General features: G+C 35.3%; 1 protein-coding gene and 1 pseudogene across 10 annotated transcripts in view; one reads left to right on the top strand and one right to left on the bottom strand.

Moving 5' to 3' along the window:
* Positions 1–17,008, top strand: part of OSBPL8 (oxysterol binding protein like 8) — a 157,793-nt gene that overhangs the window by 91,545 nt on the left and 49,240 nt on the right. The window lies entirely within an intron of this gene.
* On the bottom strand, positions 5,116–15,515 carry LOC131838205 (ras-related protein Rab-5A-like; annotated as a pseudogene).

Raw genomic sequence — 17,008 nt, 5'->3', positions numbered from 1 at the left:
TAAACCTAACCAAAGAGGCACAGAATCTATACTCAGAAAACTATAAAGTACTCATGAAAGAAATTGAGGAAGACACAAAGAAATGGAAAAATGTTCCATGCTCCTGGATTGGAAGAATAAATATTGTGAAAATGTCTATGCTACCTAAAGCAATCTACACATTTAATGCAATTCCTATCAAAGTACCATCCATCTTTTTCAAAGAAATGGAACAAATAATTCTAAAATTTATATGGAACCAGAAAAGACCTCGAATAGCCAAAGGGATATTGAAAAAGAAAGCCAACATTGGTGGCATCACAATTCGGGACTTCAAGCTCTATTACAAAGCTGTCATCATTAAGACAGCATGGTACTAGCACAAAAACAGACACATAGATCAATGGAACAGAATAGAGAGCCCAGAAATAGACCCTCAACTCTACAGTCAACTAATCTTCGACAAAGCAGGAAAGAATGTCCAATGGAAAAAAGACAGCCTCTTCAATAAATGGTGCTGGGAAAATTGGACAGCCACATGCAGAAAAATGAAATTGGACCATTTCCTTACACCACACACAAAAATAAACTCAAAATGGATGAAGGACCTCAATGTGCGAAAGGAATCCATCAAAATCCTTGAGGAGAACACAGGCAGCAACCTCTTCGACCTCAGCCGCAGCAACATCTTCCTAGGAACAACACCAAAGGCAAGGGAAGCAAGGGCAAAAATGAACTATTGGGATTTCATCAAGATCAAAAGCTTTTGCACAGCAAAGGAAACAGTTAACAAAATCAAAAGACAACTGACAGAATGGGAGAAGATATTTGCAAACGACATATCAGATAAAGGACTAGTGTCCAGAATCTATAAAGAACTTAGCAAACTCAACACCCAAAGAACAAAGAATCCAATCAAGAAATGGGCAGAGGACATGAACAGACATTCCTGCAAAGAAGACATCCAGATGGCCAACAGACACATGAAAAAGTGCTCCATATCACTCGGCATCAGGGAAATACAAATCAAAACCACAATGAGGTATCACCTCACACCAGTCAGAATGGCTAAAATCAACAAGTCAGGAAATGACAGATGCTGGCGAGGATGCGGAGAAAGGGGAACCCTCCTACACTGTTGGTGGGAATGCAAGCTGGTGCAGCCACTCTGGAAAACAGCATGGAGGTTCCTCAAAATGTTGAAAATAGAACTGCCCATCACGGTAGTCTTTTATTTGTCATATGTTTAGGTTATGGTAATAAATCAGATTATTCCAGAAATTATTTATGTGTCAGATTTTGTACCTTATTTAAAATATACCAATTTTCTTAAGAATTTTTTAAAACTTTAGTATGATTACAGTCTCTTAAATGGTTTGGTAATTTGTTTTGTGCTGACTTCTTTGACCTTTATTTCAACTTTTCTTCAAGAATGAAAGACCTGTCTATTAATTAGTCTGTTGTCTGCCTTTCTTTCGTCTACTTTTGAATAAGGGCAATGCCAAGGGAGCCTGGAGACTAAATTAAAGCTCATCTCATGGATACTCTGTTCTCACTATATGACATTTGAGATTGTTATCAAAGCTTGATGAGTTACTATAATTCATCTTGTAATTCTTTGATCATAAAAAGCTATTCTGCATACTTTTAGTTTTATAAAACCATCTTTCAGTTGTAGTGCTTTATAAGAGATCATAAAATGTTGCTTTTTAAAGGAGTCTATTTCAAACTAATTTTATATGTTTAAAATTTAAAAACTTTTAAAACTGAAAGTTACTACTTAATGTTACTTGCTTAACAATTTATCAAAATGAATTTAGACCATGCTTTCTTAATCTAGACTTCAATTAAAATGTGTATGCTTCATGTTCTGTTTCTCTTCAGCAAATTCTCTTAACTCTGCCAAGTCCCTTCACTTGAATTCCCTGGTAGCATTAAACATGACATGATGGGTCTCTATCTACAACTTAATAGAAAACTTTAAAGTAAAGGGGGATTTTCTTTGCAGAGTTTGCTAGTGTGAAGATGTTGTACCAGATTCCCCAGGGTGACAGTTTTAGACCTCGCTGGTATAATCTCAGGTGGCACCTTCATTAAAATGGTTTATAGACAAAAGGAGACCAAGAAGTCAGTTTCCTCCATGAATCGAAGCAATTCTTCCTTTTTTGGTAAGATATTTCTAGGATCAATTCATGAACATTTGAGACTACACACACATAGCAAATGTGTCTTGAATATATGTGTTCTATTTCATGAAAAGTGTTTTATCTGAAAGAGTACTTAAATTTATCCCCAGTACTTTTAATTTTTTTTTTCTCCTAAATGCTGTGCTTTGGTTTGTAGCCATAAGTTGTTTTCATTACAGATGGTATGCGTTAGAGGTATGTTAATTTTCTTCTGAGATATTGAATCCTTACTGTTAGATTTTTGAAGTCATTTCTTAAGACACAATTGTTTTTTGTTTGAAATTTCTTGTGTTCGTATAGTTGCTTCTTAAAGAGGTATGTAATATCTATTAAGTAATGAGAACAGGATATAATATTTGGCAAATTTAAAAAATGAGAGTGAAGTATTTTTCTAAATCTCTCTTGTGAAATGTTGCATTATGTATGTTTTTCAAATGTTCCTATGTAGGGGAAACTGAAAGACTTTGAAAACATTTATTGAAAAGTGAGAATGAATAAATTAGCTGTGTTTTAAACATCTTTACAAAGATGAGAGGAGTCTGTCTTACCCTTGCCAGGTTTTATTAATTGCATCCTATTAAAGCAGTAAGATGAACACAAAGAATACTAAAGGACACTTTTTTCTTTATATATGTTCTTTGTCCGTACATCTAAATTATATATATGTGTGTATACATATATATATTTATTTAAGGTGTGTGTGTGTGTGTGTTTACTTAAGATAACATTAAAGAATTATCAAGTACCACTTGCACTTGTTTCTCAGCTCTTTTCTGTTGGGATTTCCTCCTATTTGTTTCCAGAGTCTGAGAGGTTGGGATTGCCTTCTTAGCAAGAGTGGTAAAATAGTTTCACCTATAGAGTTAACAGCTACAATTTTCCTTTCCTTATTTGAGGCATGGAGATGCAAGTTTTCTGTATTGTTAATAAATATATAATAAGATAATAATTTACCGGTATTTGCGTAATTTCTGAGAGAAGATAAACAGTTTCATAGAAATTTTTCTGTTTTCATTTTGGTTGTAAGTTTGAACATACGTAGGTTTTATTTGAGAACAACATAGTGAAGTTTAGCAAACTCCTGTTTTGCAGATAAAGGAAGGGTTTGTGACAGATGAACAAATTCCCCCTGGGGACTACAGGATTTTCTAAGGGTCTCATGCAAGCTGGCCTTTATTCCGTTTTGTACAGAGTTCTGTACTAGAAAGCAGGAACAAACCAGAAATGATTTTCTCAGTCCCAGTTTGTAATTGGGAAATTTCAGGACAGGCAGTAGGGAAGCATAAGGAAGCATAAAAACATGTACGTGAGCTTCACATTACAGTTTGAGTAATATAGCAAACTAGACATTCTGAAAAAACCCTCCTAGTTAAGAACATCAAATGATGGAATGGGGGCTTTTTGTTTTATATTTTTGTTTTTGTTTCTGTTTTTTTATACCACTTTATTCTAACCGGAGCACTTCAGTGTTAAACACTGGTGAGCTATATTCCTTCACTAATTCTGAATTGCTGTAAATGTACAAGTTCTATCAGTTCAACACTTAGATTCAGTCATCTCTGACCCATGGTAGATTTCATATAATATCTGAAGTAATTAGTGCAGTATACTGAACTGATCAAAATAAAATGAACTTTGGGAAACAGCATTGCAAGATTATTACTAACACACTGCAATTCTTACATTACAAATTACTCATACATTGTTTATCATGGTTCTGGCCATGTAGGAACAATGAGACCACCTTCCTTTCAAAGGGAGAGAAAAGGAAAAATTAGCTCCTTTAGCAACTACATTTTCTGTACTTTTAAGCAACATAAATATTACAGAAAAGTAATGAACATATTTGGAGACTGCAGTGCAGAACCTTATTTATAGTACCACTGAAGATCAAACTTAATATAACCAAGTTTTGAATGTACATAATTGTTAGTGCCTTGACTATATTATGTCCAAAGAGTACAAAAACCTGCTCCCTGCCCAAAACAACAAAACCTATGTAGTGACCAGCTCTGATTAAACAGAAATCACAGACGCCTGATTTGTTTCATTTTTGTTGAAGAGCTCACATGTTTGAAGGGAACACTGTCCATTAAGGTGCACTTAACTCTTTCCATATACATTTTATTCATTTTATTTTGATCAGTTCAGTATACTGCACTAATTACTTCAGATATTATATGAAATCTACCATGGGTCAGAGATGACTGAATCTAAGTGTTGAACTGATAGAACTCTTGTACATTTACAGCAATTCAGAATTAGTGAAGGAATATAGCTCACCAGTGTTTAACACTGAAGTGCTCCAGTTAGAATAAAGTGGTATAATGAGGAAATGGAATGTATATGGAAATGATGAGGATACATTTGACTTTTTTTTTTTACCCCACTAAAAATACCAAGACTAGTTATAATGTCCATGCCATTAATGTTTGTTTTCTCCCCCTGAAGATGTGGGACTTCCTTATGGTTCATTTGTTAAAATGTGGAATGTTCATCTTAAGTACGCATACTAAGAGAAATTACCAGTAGACTGAATACTGTAGCTAAGCATATATATCTGTAGAATCTCCTTCAAAAAAGAGTGGTTTTGAAAAGCCTAAATTAATAAGTACCTAATCTTTTTCATAGAGCTGGCTGGTTAACTCTGGGTTTACATCATCATTTGCCTCTATCCCCGCTGTTGAGAAATGATTCCCCTAACCATCCAAGGAAACAAACATGCACACACATGCACATTCCCCACTTCTACTTCTGAAACATTAGTCAGAAGGTCACGTACATGTTATTAAAAATTAAACTCAGAACACTTAAAATAATTCAATATTAGAAATTGACTCTATCATAAGTCTCTTCTTTATGAAAGTCACACTGGGCCAGTTAAGTGCTCCATTTCCACTCTCAACATTTAGGAAGCAGAAGAATATTCCAGCAAGTTCAAACTGAAGGTTTAGTTATCAAAACACTGGCTCCTAGTTGGCTTTCAGGGTTCAGTAGATCTACTTCTCTTCCTCCGACAGAATTTGCTCCTGGATTCAGTCATTCATTCTTTGGCCACTTTTTAGCTGCTGCCATGAATATTTCATTTACATTCGTCAGTGTTTTAGCTCATGTCTCCCTGAGTAACTGTGCTTACAGTTAACTCTACACAGGACTGTGCTTCCTAGAAATTGATAGCTCTTTCATTTGCAAGGTCAGCCTTGTTTCTTGATAAAGCTATTACAGCATTAGGATCAGCTTGCCTTTAAGTTCTTTAATCCATTTTTTGTTCTGGCAAAGGGTTTGTCATTTGTGATATCATCTACAACTATGACTGCTTTGTTCCTCTCTAGTACATTCGTGCTATGGTATCGTTCTTGCCAGCTGCATCCCGTATTTCAAACTTTACTGTTGTGCCATTAAGACACACAGTTTGGGGAGCACCTGGGTGGCTCAGTCAAGTGAAGTGTCTGACTTCAGCTCAGGTTATGATCCCAGGGTTCTGGGATCGAGTCCAGCAAGTAGTCAGCTTCTCCCCCCACCCCATGTTTTCTCTCTCTCTCTCTCACGCTGTCTCTCTGAAATGAATGAATGAATGAATGAATAAAATTTTGTTTTTAAAGTGCAGTTAAGGGGTGCCTGGGCACCTCAGTTAGTTGGGCATCTGACTCTTGATTTTGGCTCAGGTCGTGATCTCAGGCTCATAACATGAAGGCCTGAGTCACTCTGTGCTCGGAGGGGAATCTGCTTGAGATTCTCTCCCTCTGTCTCCTTCCCCCTACTCGTTCTCTTTCTCTCTCTCTCTCTCACATAAATATTTTTTTTTTGTTAACTCTTTAAAAAAAAAAAAGAAAAAGTATGGCTGAACTGTCAACAAAGTAAGGGAATTAGCAGGTGGAGCAGAATGATTAAAAGTGAGAATCCAGAAAGGTGATGAGTTCTGGAGCCAGCATTTGTCCTGACTAGCACTTGCTACTTTCTGAAAGTCTAGAGCTTGAGTTTAATGAGAAAAAGGGAGAAAAGGTCTGTGGCCCATTAATGATGGAAATTTGGATTGGAGATATCTCCGTGTGAAAAAAGGAGTCCTTCTTAGTTTAAAAAAAACAAAAGAAAACAAAAACAAAAACCTGAAAAACATAACCAAAGAGAAGGATGATGGTGTATTTGCCTATCTTGTTTGTAACTCCAGGTAGAATGGGTGAAAGAGGAACTCTTCTTTGAGAAGCACAAACATATACTACTGTAGGCTCGGGGCCAGAATTCATACAATCTCTGGGGCAAAAAACAAAAACACCCTTCAGTTTAGTTTTAAATGATCTTGAGTTATTAGTATTCCCAGGTGCCTGGAAGAATCAATGCAGATACTTGTTAGAGGAGAGGTTTAAACACGTGCCTCCAGAAATTACTGATTTTTAGTTATGAGTTCGTGTATAAACAAAACAACAAGATAGCATTATGATGTGGAAAACTCAGTAAACACATGAGGTAACAAGCCACCATCAGAGGGAATCTGCATAAACTGCCTGCCATCCAGACCAGCGTCTGCACCAATTAAAATTACAAATGCCAGAATGTGATTTGATGGGTTAAAGACAATATTGAAAGATTGTGCTGGGAACCTTTCAGAAGGATGAATGGGTGGCTCATTCAGTTAAGTGTCTGACTCTCCATTTTGGCTCAGGTCATGATCTCAGGGTTGTGAAATTGAGCACCACTTTGGGCTCCATTCTCAATGCAGAGTCTGCTTGGGAGTCTCTCTCTCTTCCTCTCCTCTTGTGTGTACATGCTCTTTCTCTCTGTCTCTCTCTCTCTCCCAATAAATAAATACAGTCTTTAAAATAAATAACTAAAGGGTGGAAGACAGCAACCCTCTGATTAAGGATGCCTCACCATTCCCAAGCAGAAAATCTAAACATTAATAATTCTTGTTTTTTTCTAAGATTTTATTTATTTGAGAGAAAGCACAGAGGGAGAGTAAGAGGGAGAAACAGATTCCCCATTGAGCAGAGAGCCTGATGCAGGACTTGATCCCTGGACCTAACCTGAGCTAAAAGCAGACACTTAACTGACTGAGCCACCCAGGCACCCTAAACAGTAATAGTTTTTTTTTTCTAAAGATTTTATTTATTTGACAGAGGTCACAGGGAGGCAGAGAGGCAGGCAGAGAGAGAGAGAGAGGAAAGCAGGCTCCCCGCAGAGAGCTGGATATGGGGCTCTATCCCAGGACTCTGGGATCATGACCTGAGCTAAAGGCAGAGACTTAACCCACTGAGCCACCCAGGTGCCCCAACAGTAATAATTTTAATGCTGATACTTGACAAGAAGGAGAGCTGAAAAATAATGAGTTAAGTAAACATTAACTCAGTATTAGGAAAGTAATAGGATAAGCGCAAAGTAGATGGAAGGAAAGAATAAAGAAAAGAGAATAGATGTAGGTGAGAGCAAGAAAGACAAAGTTGATTGTTTGAAAAGGCTAATAAAAATTATCAAAACTTGAGCAAGATTAGGGAAAATGATCATGAGGAATAAAAAGATACAACTAGGGGTGCCTGGGTGGCTCAGTGGGTTGAACCTCTGCCTTTGGCTGAGGTCATAATCTCAGGGTCCTGGAATGGAGCCCCGCATCAGGCTCTCTGCTTGGCAGGGAGCCTGCTTCCCCCACTCTCTCTGCCTGCCTCTCTGCCTACTTGTGATCTCTCTCTCTCTCTATGTCAAATAAATAAATAAATAAATTTTTTTTAAAAAAGACACAACTAGGGGTACCTGGGTGGCTCAGTGGGTTAAAGTCTCTGCTTTCTGCTCAGGTCATGATCCCAGGGTCCTGGGATTGAGCTCTGCATCAGGCTCTGCTCAGCAGGGAGCCTGCTTTCCTTCCTCTCTTTCTGCCTGTCTCTCTGCCTACCTGGGATCTCTGTCTGTCAAATAAATTTAAAAAAAAATTTTTTTTAAAAGACACAACTAAATAGCCAATAATTTTGAAAAATTTTTAGAAAGATTGTACTTTCCAAAATTTATTCAGTAATAGAAAATTCTTGTGATTTTTGTATTCTAATTAGTATTATAAATTAGCTATACAAAGACATCATAGGCCAAGATAGATTTACAAACAAGTTCTACTGAACATTTATGGAAAAATAGAATTCCAGTCTTGCCTAAAAACTATATTTCATTAAGTCTAAAAAAGGACCCCTCCTCCTACTTTAATGTCTCTGAAATTGGGTTCGATTTTTTTTTTTTTTAAGAGGGGGTAAAGATGTTGGGGGCAGGAACAGAGGCAGAGAGAGAGGGACAGAGAGACTCTTAAAAGCAGGCTCCATGCTGGGGCCAGGGGGCTTGATTTCTTGGTTTTGGCTCAGGTCATGATCTTGTGGTTGTGGAATCAGAGTCCCAAGTTGGCTCTGTGCCCAGTCCAGAGTCAGCTTCAGATTCTCTCTCCTTCTCCCCCCACTAAAATAAGTAAACAAAATCTTTTTTAAAAAACTATGATGTTATGTAACACACAGCTTAAAGAAGAAAAACTATGTTATTATCCCATTAATAAAATGTATTTGAAATATAGAAGGAATCTCTTAGCCTTGTAAAGTTAGAATTAGGAACAAAAGGTGTATACCATCTATACTTCATTTCAACACTGTACTTGGAATTTAGCTAGTGAATAAGATAAAACGAAATAAAAGTAAAGGAGCAAACAAATTTTTTATTTATTTATTTATTTATTTATTTGACAGAGAGACATCACAAGTAGGCAGAGAGAGAGAGAGGAGGAAGCAGGCTCCCTGCTGAGCAGAGAGCCCGATGCGGGACTCGATCCCAGGACCCTGAGATCATGACCTGAGCCGAAGGCAGCGGCTTAACCCACTGAGCCACCCAGGCGCCCAGGAGCAAACAAATTTTATTTGTAGTTAGTATAATTGTTTATATAGAAGCTCTCCCAAATTCACAGGTAAATTATTTAAGTTATTAAGAAATTACTGGATACATGTTAACTGTGGTTGTATATACCAGAAACAAATGGTTAGAAAAATGCAGTTCAAAAAAATAGCACTTAAGGGGCACCTGGGTGGCTCAGTGGGTTAAGCCGCTGCCTTTGGCTCAGGTCATGTTCTCAGGTTCCTGGGATCGAGTCCCACATTGAGTTCTCTGCTCAGCAGGGAACCTGCTGCCCTCTCTCTCTCTCTCTCTGCCTTCCTCTCTGTCTACTGTGATCTCTGTCAAATAAATAAATAAAATCTTTAAAAAAAAATAGCACTTAAAAATAACAGAAAGTAAGGCACCTAGCAATAAGTCTAAAAAAGCTAACATAGTATCTTTATGTAGAAAAGTATAACATTAAAAGGGTGTATTCTCAATAAATGGAGAGGCATACCATATTTCCAGTAGGAAAATTCAATATTATTAGTATGTCAGTTCTCAAATTGATTTTATCTGTTAAAGGTGTTTTGAATTCATATCTCAACTGGATTTTTTCATGGTACTTGATAAGGTTATCCTTAACTATCTAGGGAGAACAAAGGGCAAAGAATAGTCAAGACCCTCCTGAAGAACTGGAGCCAAGCAAGAGTCAAGGGCTATTTAATACTTATCATAATGGTCCAGTAAGTAAGCAGGAGGTGTTGGTGCTAAAACAGAGACAAAAGAAACACCAACAACAGAGACTTTGAACTAATGTTGCTCATTAGAGTTCTACATGACATTGTGGCAAAAGCAAAACTATGGAAAAACAGTGAAAAGATCAGTCCTTTCTAGGAGTTAGTAGGGAGGCAGTGGTGAATAAGCAGAGTACAGGTTTTTATTGCAGTTAAAATATGTATGATATTGTAATGATAGATACATGGCATTATGCATTATGCATTTGTCCAAACCCATGGCATGTACAACAACAAAAAAGTGAACCCTAAGATAAACTGTGGAATTTGAGTGATTATGATGTCTCAATGTAGGTTCATCAATTAGATCATATGTCCCACTCTGGTGAGGGGAATTTATAATAGGGAAGATCTTGCATATGTGGAGGCAGGGGTATATGGGAGATCTCTTTATCTTCCTCTCAATTTTGCTGTGAACCTAAAACTTCTCTAAAAAAATAAAATCTTAAAAAAAAAAAGTAGAGGGGTGCCTGGGTGGCTCAGTCATTAAGTGTCTGCCTTTGGCTCAGTTCATAATCCCAGGGTCCTGAGATTGAGCCCCGCATTGGGCTCCCTACTCAGTGGGAAGTTTGCTTCTCCCTCTCCCACTCCCCCACTTATGTTCCCTCTCTCACTGTCTCTCTCTCTGTCAAATAAATAAATAAAAATCTTTAAAAAAAAATAAAAGTAGACCACTTCAGTGTACTGCAAGTGTACTCACCTTATCCAAACATCACGGCATGGGGAAACATATGATAGTATGCTTCATAAGCATACTATCAAGACAAGCCAAAATCAGAAAAAAAAAGTTGGGCAGAGTTCACCCAAACAGCTTGTCCTTGGTTTACAAATAAATGGTACATTGGTGAGGGACTTTTGGGGTGATAAAAGCTCTTTTTTTTGTTGTTGTTAAAGATTTTATTTACTTATTTGACAGAGATTACAAGTAGGCAGAGAGGCAGGTGGGGCGGGGGAGGGAAGCAGGCTCCCTGCTGAGCAGAGAGCTTGATGTGGAGCTTGATCCCAGGACCCTGGGATCATGACCTGAGACAAAGGCAGAGGTTTTAACTCACTGAGCCACCCAGGCGCCCCACTAAAAGCTCTTTTATATTGAGTATCCTGTTTCCTGTATCCCATGCATTCTTACTTTTGCTATCACTTTTTGGTAAAATACATATTCTATGATATCCATTCTCAAGTGGGGTCATATGAGGGAAGTAAGGCCTTAAGAAAATAATTTAAGTAAATATTTTCTCAGTTCTTCCAAGGATTATGGTTCATGGGTATTGCCATTATAGATGTTGGGGAAAAAAGGTTAATTCATATTGAAAAGTGGATGTTTCAATGCAGTAGGCCCAATGAATCCCAGGTGAGAAGGACTACTCTAGTAAGTTATTTGAAAATTTGCATGGAAAGTAAATTTTAGACTATATACGTCTAAAAATATCTTTATTTTACCCTAATATGTAATTGATAGTTTGGCTGGGTATGGAATTTTAAGTTGGAAGTCATTTTCGTTCCAATTTTGAAAGCATTGCTTATATTTTGGTCCTGATCTAGAGGAACTTGGTGTTATGAATTATATACAAAAGGATTCTTTGGTATAAATAGGGCTGGTTCTCAGTTTTTACCATTGCTGGTTTGTGATTCAGCAAGACAGTGACTACTTGTTAATCTCGTGCTTTCCAATGTCAAATATATGTTGTTATTGTATTCTATCCTGGATCCATACTGTGGAATACATACTTGTTTTATGCTTTTCAGAAATTAGCCCTCTCTTATAATTTTAGTTTTAGGAGGGAACACATTAGGTTAGTGTCTTCATTCTGCCATTTTAATGTGAAACCTTTCTAGATTTCACATATATTATCCAATTTGATCCTAATAACAATCTGATAATATAGATTATATTATTAGCATTTTATAGATGAGGAAACAGAGACCCATAGAAATTAACATAATTGAATGCATCCAGCTGGGATTTGAACCACATTAACATTATAATGCCTTGAGAGTCGAGCACCATTAAATGAATTATAATCATTGCTCTCTCGTCTATAATTAATGGTCATTTATATTTCATGACATGGAGAAAAGCAAAACAAAACAACCCAAATCCTTGTTTGTAGTTGTAATTGTCAACTGTAAATTTATTTTTACCTTTCATTTTTGAAATGTCTTTACCCAATAAAGAACATGTTACATAAAGGGAATTTGTTAAGTGTACTTTCTAGTAAAGAGAGACAGACTTAGATTATATGGGGTGCTATTGTATCTTGAGTGGAGAACTAGCCTTGAAATGTATGCATAATAGTAGGAAGGAAACTGAGATTGTATAGTAAGGTACCTATAAAAATGAACCACTGTCAGTTGAAATTTTAAAGGTTAGTTATAAAGAGATAGCATAGTATATAATTTTGGCTATTTGTACTTTACTATTAGATTTAATAATGTGAGATCATACCAGTAACTTAGTTTTAACCTAGTAAAGAAAGATAGTCCATTTGTTATTGTGATAATAAAGTCGCATTTTTCTTTAAATAGAGTTTTAAGTGGAAAATCCTTATAGGTAGGTGATATATTTTGCTAAGTATAAATGCAATGAACAGGAACTATAGCAACTTATATCTGTTTCAAGAGGACATGTATTAGAGCACTCTGTTATTTTGGTGTTTTCAGTCTTCCCTCTGGATTGGTTTGCATTAACATTGTCTTAATGACTCAGATATCCTTGCTAGAGATAAAACTTAAATATTTGTTACCACTTTAGCTGTTAGAATCCATCAAAATTGTACTTGAGAGAATATCTTTCCTTATGAATTCTTAAATATGGCTGAAGCAAGTAGTGGATTAGATACAGATCTAGAGGCTTCAGGAGAGATAAACAGTGTTATATTTATATCCATATATGAAGTAAGCAAAAATTGGAAGCAATCGGAAGAGGTGGGAAGTGTGGCAGATACTACAGAAAACATAATGGATATGAGAAATGGTTGCATTTTACCTCATCCTACATCTCTATTGATCTTGCTTTGTTTTACTAAAGCAGCTGTTCAGTTCAGGGCATTGCTGAACCTTTTTATCAAGAGGTAAAACATTAGTGGAATAGCCTTTCACGTTTATCAGTTCATTAAAAAACAAAAAACAACAATCCATTAGCAAGGCTTAATGCCTTCTCTGTTTATTGCTGATTTGACAGTCTCTGGTCCTTCTCCTTTGCTGTTAAATGTGTGTGTCCTTTGTTTGTACTGGTGGGTTTCGCTACATTTAGATGTGAAAGAAAAGCCTCTCCTTGCCATACTGATCTAATTAGCCTTTTGAGTGAAAATATACGTTAAATAGCCCTTCTAAGCCATGAAAGAAGAGAGCTCACAACAACGTAGATTTTCTTCCTGTACTGTGGTTTCGCCTGTTTTATTTCCTCCACGAATTGATGGCCGAAAGCTTGTCCGGAATGCTTCATTTGGAGGATACAATGAACTTTCTCCTTCTTTGCCAGGTTTGTTTATTTAATCTTGCCTTCTTTTCTTAATTTCTTGCAGGCTTTTCATTAAACTAAATATTCCAATATCTTAAAACTGCTTTTATTTAAATGAAACAGATTCTGTAGTGAAAGGTTCAGTTTTAATGACTGCTGCTATATGGCGTGGCTTTTCCATGTTTTCACTTAAAATCTCTTACACTCAAACTTGAGAACTAGTGGTTCAGTGAATTATAAATCTTGCATTGCTGATAACATGAATTTTTGCTTTAATTTTAGAAATAAATATTATGGCCCTTTGATAAAATTAAAAGCTTTTTCTAGACTTGAGATAGATGTAAAATTCTATAAATAAGCAAATTAATCTGAGGTTTTTGCCAATAAAACCCAGATATTAATATTGGTATTTGTTTGGCTGTTTTCTTCAGAATAGTAACTGTGTTAAATTGATGTTTAGCTTAAGCTTTAATAGTTCAAATGCTGACTAAAGTGAAGTTTTCTAAGTATAATTTTTGAAATAGCCTTCTTGTTGTTAGATGTGTCTTTGTATAATTCGTTTGTGCTAAGAAATTGTTATTTTTAAGGTAACATTTAAGGTAACATTTTTAAAATAAAATTGGGCATTTGACAGCTATGATTTAGACATTAAATAATTGGTTAATGAAATAGATCTTAAATTTAGTTGTATGAAAAATATTTATTTTAGCAAAGGTTTGGATATATATTTTAAAATCTTTTTTTCCTTTTAAAATTTTAAATTGCAACATAAATTTGTCTACTCTTGAGGTTATATTTTTCTTTTAAAATGAAAATATTCTTTAATACTTATGGCAAAGAAATCACTGAAACTGGTGCTTACTTAACCATCTATAGATTTTTCTGACACATTTGTTAAATTTGTATTATGTTTTCTGCTTCATGCTAACATTTATTCTCAATTTTTTTGAATATTCATTCTGATAGCTGATATATGCATTATTTTGAGGTCGTGAAACACCTTGTGTGTGGTACCTGGACAATAAAAATACATTATTATAAATTCACTGATTTCATTTTCTTTCAAAAAAGAATTGGATCATAGAGTGAGCGAGGGGGTTGGGGAGAAGGGGGTGGGATTATGGACATTGGGGAGGGTATGTGATTTGGTGAGTGCTGTGAAGTGTGTAAACCTGGTGATTCACAGACCTGGGGATAAAAATATATGTATATAAAAAATATATGTTTATAAAAAATAAAAAATAAAAAAAAAAAAATAAAAAAAAAATAAAAAAAAAAAAAAAAAAAAGAATTGGAAATCATAGTCCTGAACTGTTGCCTAAGGAGCATAAGCTTTGAATAGCATTCATAATCTGTATTTCCTCTTCTCAGTATAGAATGGTTACTATCATGCTTCTTATGTTCTCAAAATGGTGTATGTTTTAGTGTTTGTCTTTGTTCAGAAGTGGCTTTGAAAATACAACATACTGAAAAATTTTTAAGTTGTTAAGTACTCTGTTTGCTTTTACAATGTGATTTACTTCTATTTATGTGTATGTCTCTATTTTATTTTTTAAGCTAGCAAGCTTGCTAGCAAATGTTTGCTGACTTTCATGCAATGAGTCTACTTAATATTAAAGAATAACCATGTGACTCTACTAAACAACAGAAAACTTCACTTTTTAAAAGTTTGGTATTTACTTAATTAGGTAACTAAATGCAGAACTGTCAATTTCTCTTGTCAAAGAGTATATTGAAGGTCACCCTGGGTTGATTTGTTTGAATGGAAAAGTAAATGGTTGGCTTTGTTTTCTAATTCTTGAAATAAAATCATATTCATAGGGAGGCTTCCATATTCCCCTTTTTATAACCAATAGTTGTACTGCAACCAGCCATGATGGGAAACTCTTTAAAGTATTTTGCATTTATCAGATAAGAAGTAGAATGGAATTCTATTCATAAAGATGAAGATGTTGTTGTTGTTTTTCCAGTTAAAAAATAAAACCTATATTTCTTCTGGGACCTTTCATTGTACTGAAAAAAAATTTTAGATACATTCATTTTTACCTGACATTATTAGAGGAGAGGTTCTACATTAGTGGTATTTTAAGATCATTTTGCCTTACTCTGTATTACTATACTACTTTGAACATAACCTTATTTTCATTTTAGTTTCCTAAAGAAATATATTGGTATGGCCTTCGACTTTATGCTGAGCTATAATATAGAAATGGTACCACCTGCCCATGTATTTCCAGTAACACCATAGTGCTTTTCTTTTAAGTTCATGTCTGCTCATCTCTTTCTTTCCCCAGTCTTAGGTATAACTTCTAGATATGATTATTGGACCAATCTCTAGAATAGTAACAGAAAATTTGAGTAAATAAACTAAGCAAATAAATCACTTTATGGACAAACTGTGTGAGCTTCAGTACACAGATGGGTTTCTTTTTAGTATATTTTGACTTCTCAGGGTTTTTTTTTTGTTGTTGTGTGTGTGTGTTGTTGTTTTTAGTAAAATTTCTGGATTCTTGGCTGTGTTTAGTATAGTTAATCTATTTATATTTTGTAAATACCTACTCAGTCTTCATTTGTAAATAATGTACATATAATCTCATTTTAGCAAGACTGAAGCAGCATAAAGCTTGCTTTATTATATCTAAACATTTATTGACCCAAATTTATTATGGAACTATATGAAAGGTTATACCTTGTTGATGACAGCAATTGTATTTTGTTAACAAATTAGAAGTTAAGGACTTGGTGTTAATTTATTTAGGGATAATATTCCATTGGGTTAGTGGGAGGAAGTATTACTATACTACTTAAAAATATTTTTACGGTGACAGATATAGGGAGGACTTTCTTAAGACCAAAAAGCACTAATCTTTAAAGAATGATATGGCTTAAATTTGACTACCTTAAAATTAAGAGTGGTTTATTTAAAAAAACGCAGGTAATAAAAAGACAAGAATAGGGAATTATTTGTACCATATAGCTGGCAAGGGTCCTGGAATACATCAAAAATTCCTATATAAATCAATAAGAAAAAGACAATATATTTATTTATATTTTAATGCAAAAAGGATTGGGACATCTGGGTGGTTCAGTCAGTTAAGCATCTGTCTCCTGGTTTTGGCTCAGGTCATGATCTCATGGGTCGTGGGATTGAGCCTCTTGTCAGGCTCCACGCTCAGTGGAGAGCCTGCTTGAAGATTCTCTCCCTCTCGCCCCCCCCCACCCCGGGTGTGTAAGCGCATGCATGTGTGCACTCTCTCAAATAAATAAATATTTAAGAAAAATAAATGCACAAAGGATCTGAGAAGGTCCTCCACAAAGAGAATGTTAAAATGGCTAATTAACGTGAGAAAGTGCTCAACATCATTAATAGTCAAGGACATGCAAACTAGAACCTCATTATACCATTGTTATACGCACCCCACAAATTAGCAGAAATATTAAAAACTTGTCAATATTGATGTTACCATGAATATGGAGAAAGGAGAACTCTTACATACTATTAGTAGAAAAGTAAACAATTTGGTATCCTCAAAGTTGAAGATACACATCTAGTATAACCCAGGAATTCTAGAATTTAGTGAAAAGACATGGCTTTTTTCACTCAATATTGTGTCTGTTGTTTTCTGTAGTAGTAATTGGTTCCTTTAATTACTACAACATTGCTGTATAACATTGCATTGTGCAAATATATTCACTTATTCAACTCTTTTTTATTTTATTTCTTTTCAGCCTAACAGTATTCATTGTTTTTCCACCACACC

The sequence above is a fragment of the Mustela lutreola genome, chromosome 8, assembly GCF_030435805.1.
Source record: "Mustela lutreola isolate mMusLut2 chromosome 8, mMusLut2.pri, whole genome shotgun sequence".
Lineage (NCBI taxonomy): Eukaryota > Metazoa > Chordata > Mammalia > Carnivora > Mustelidae > Mustela > Mustela lutreola.
This window is presented reverse-complemented; position numbering and strand designations above follow the sequence as displayed.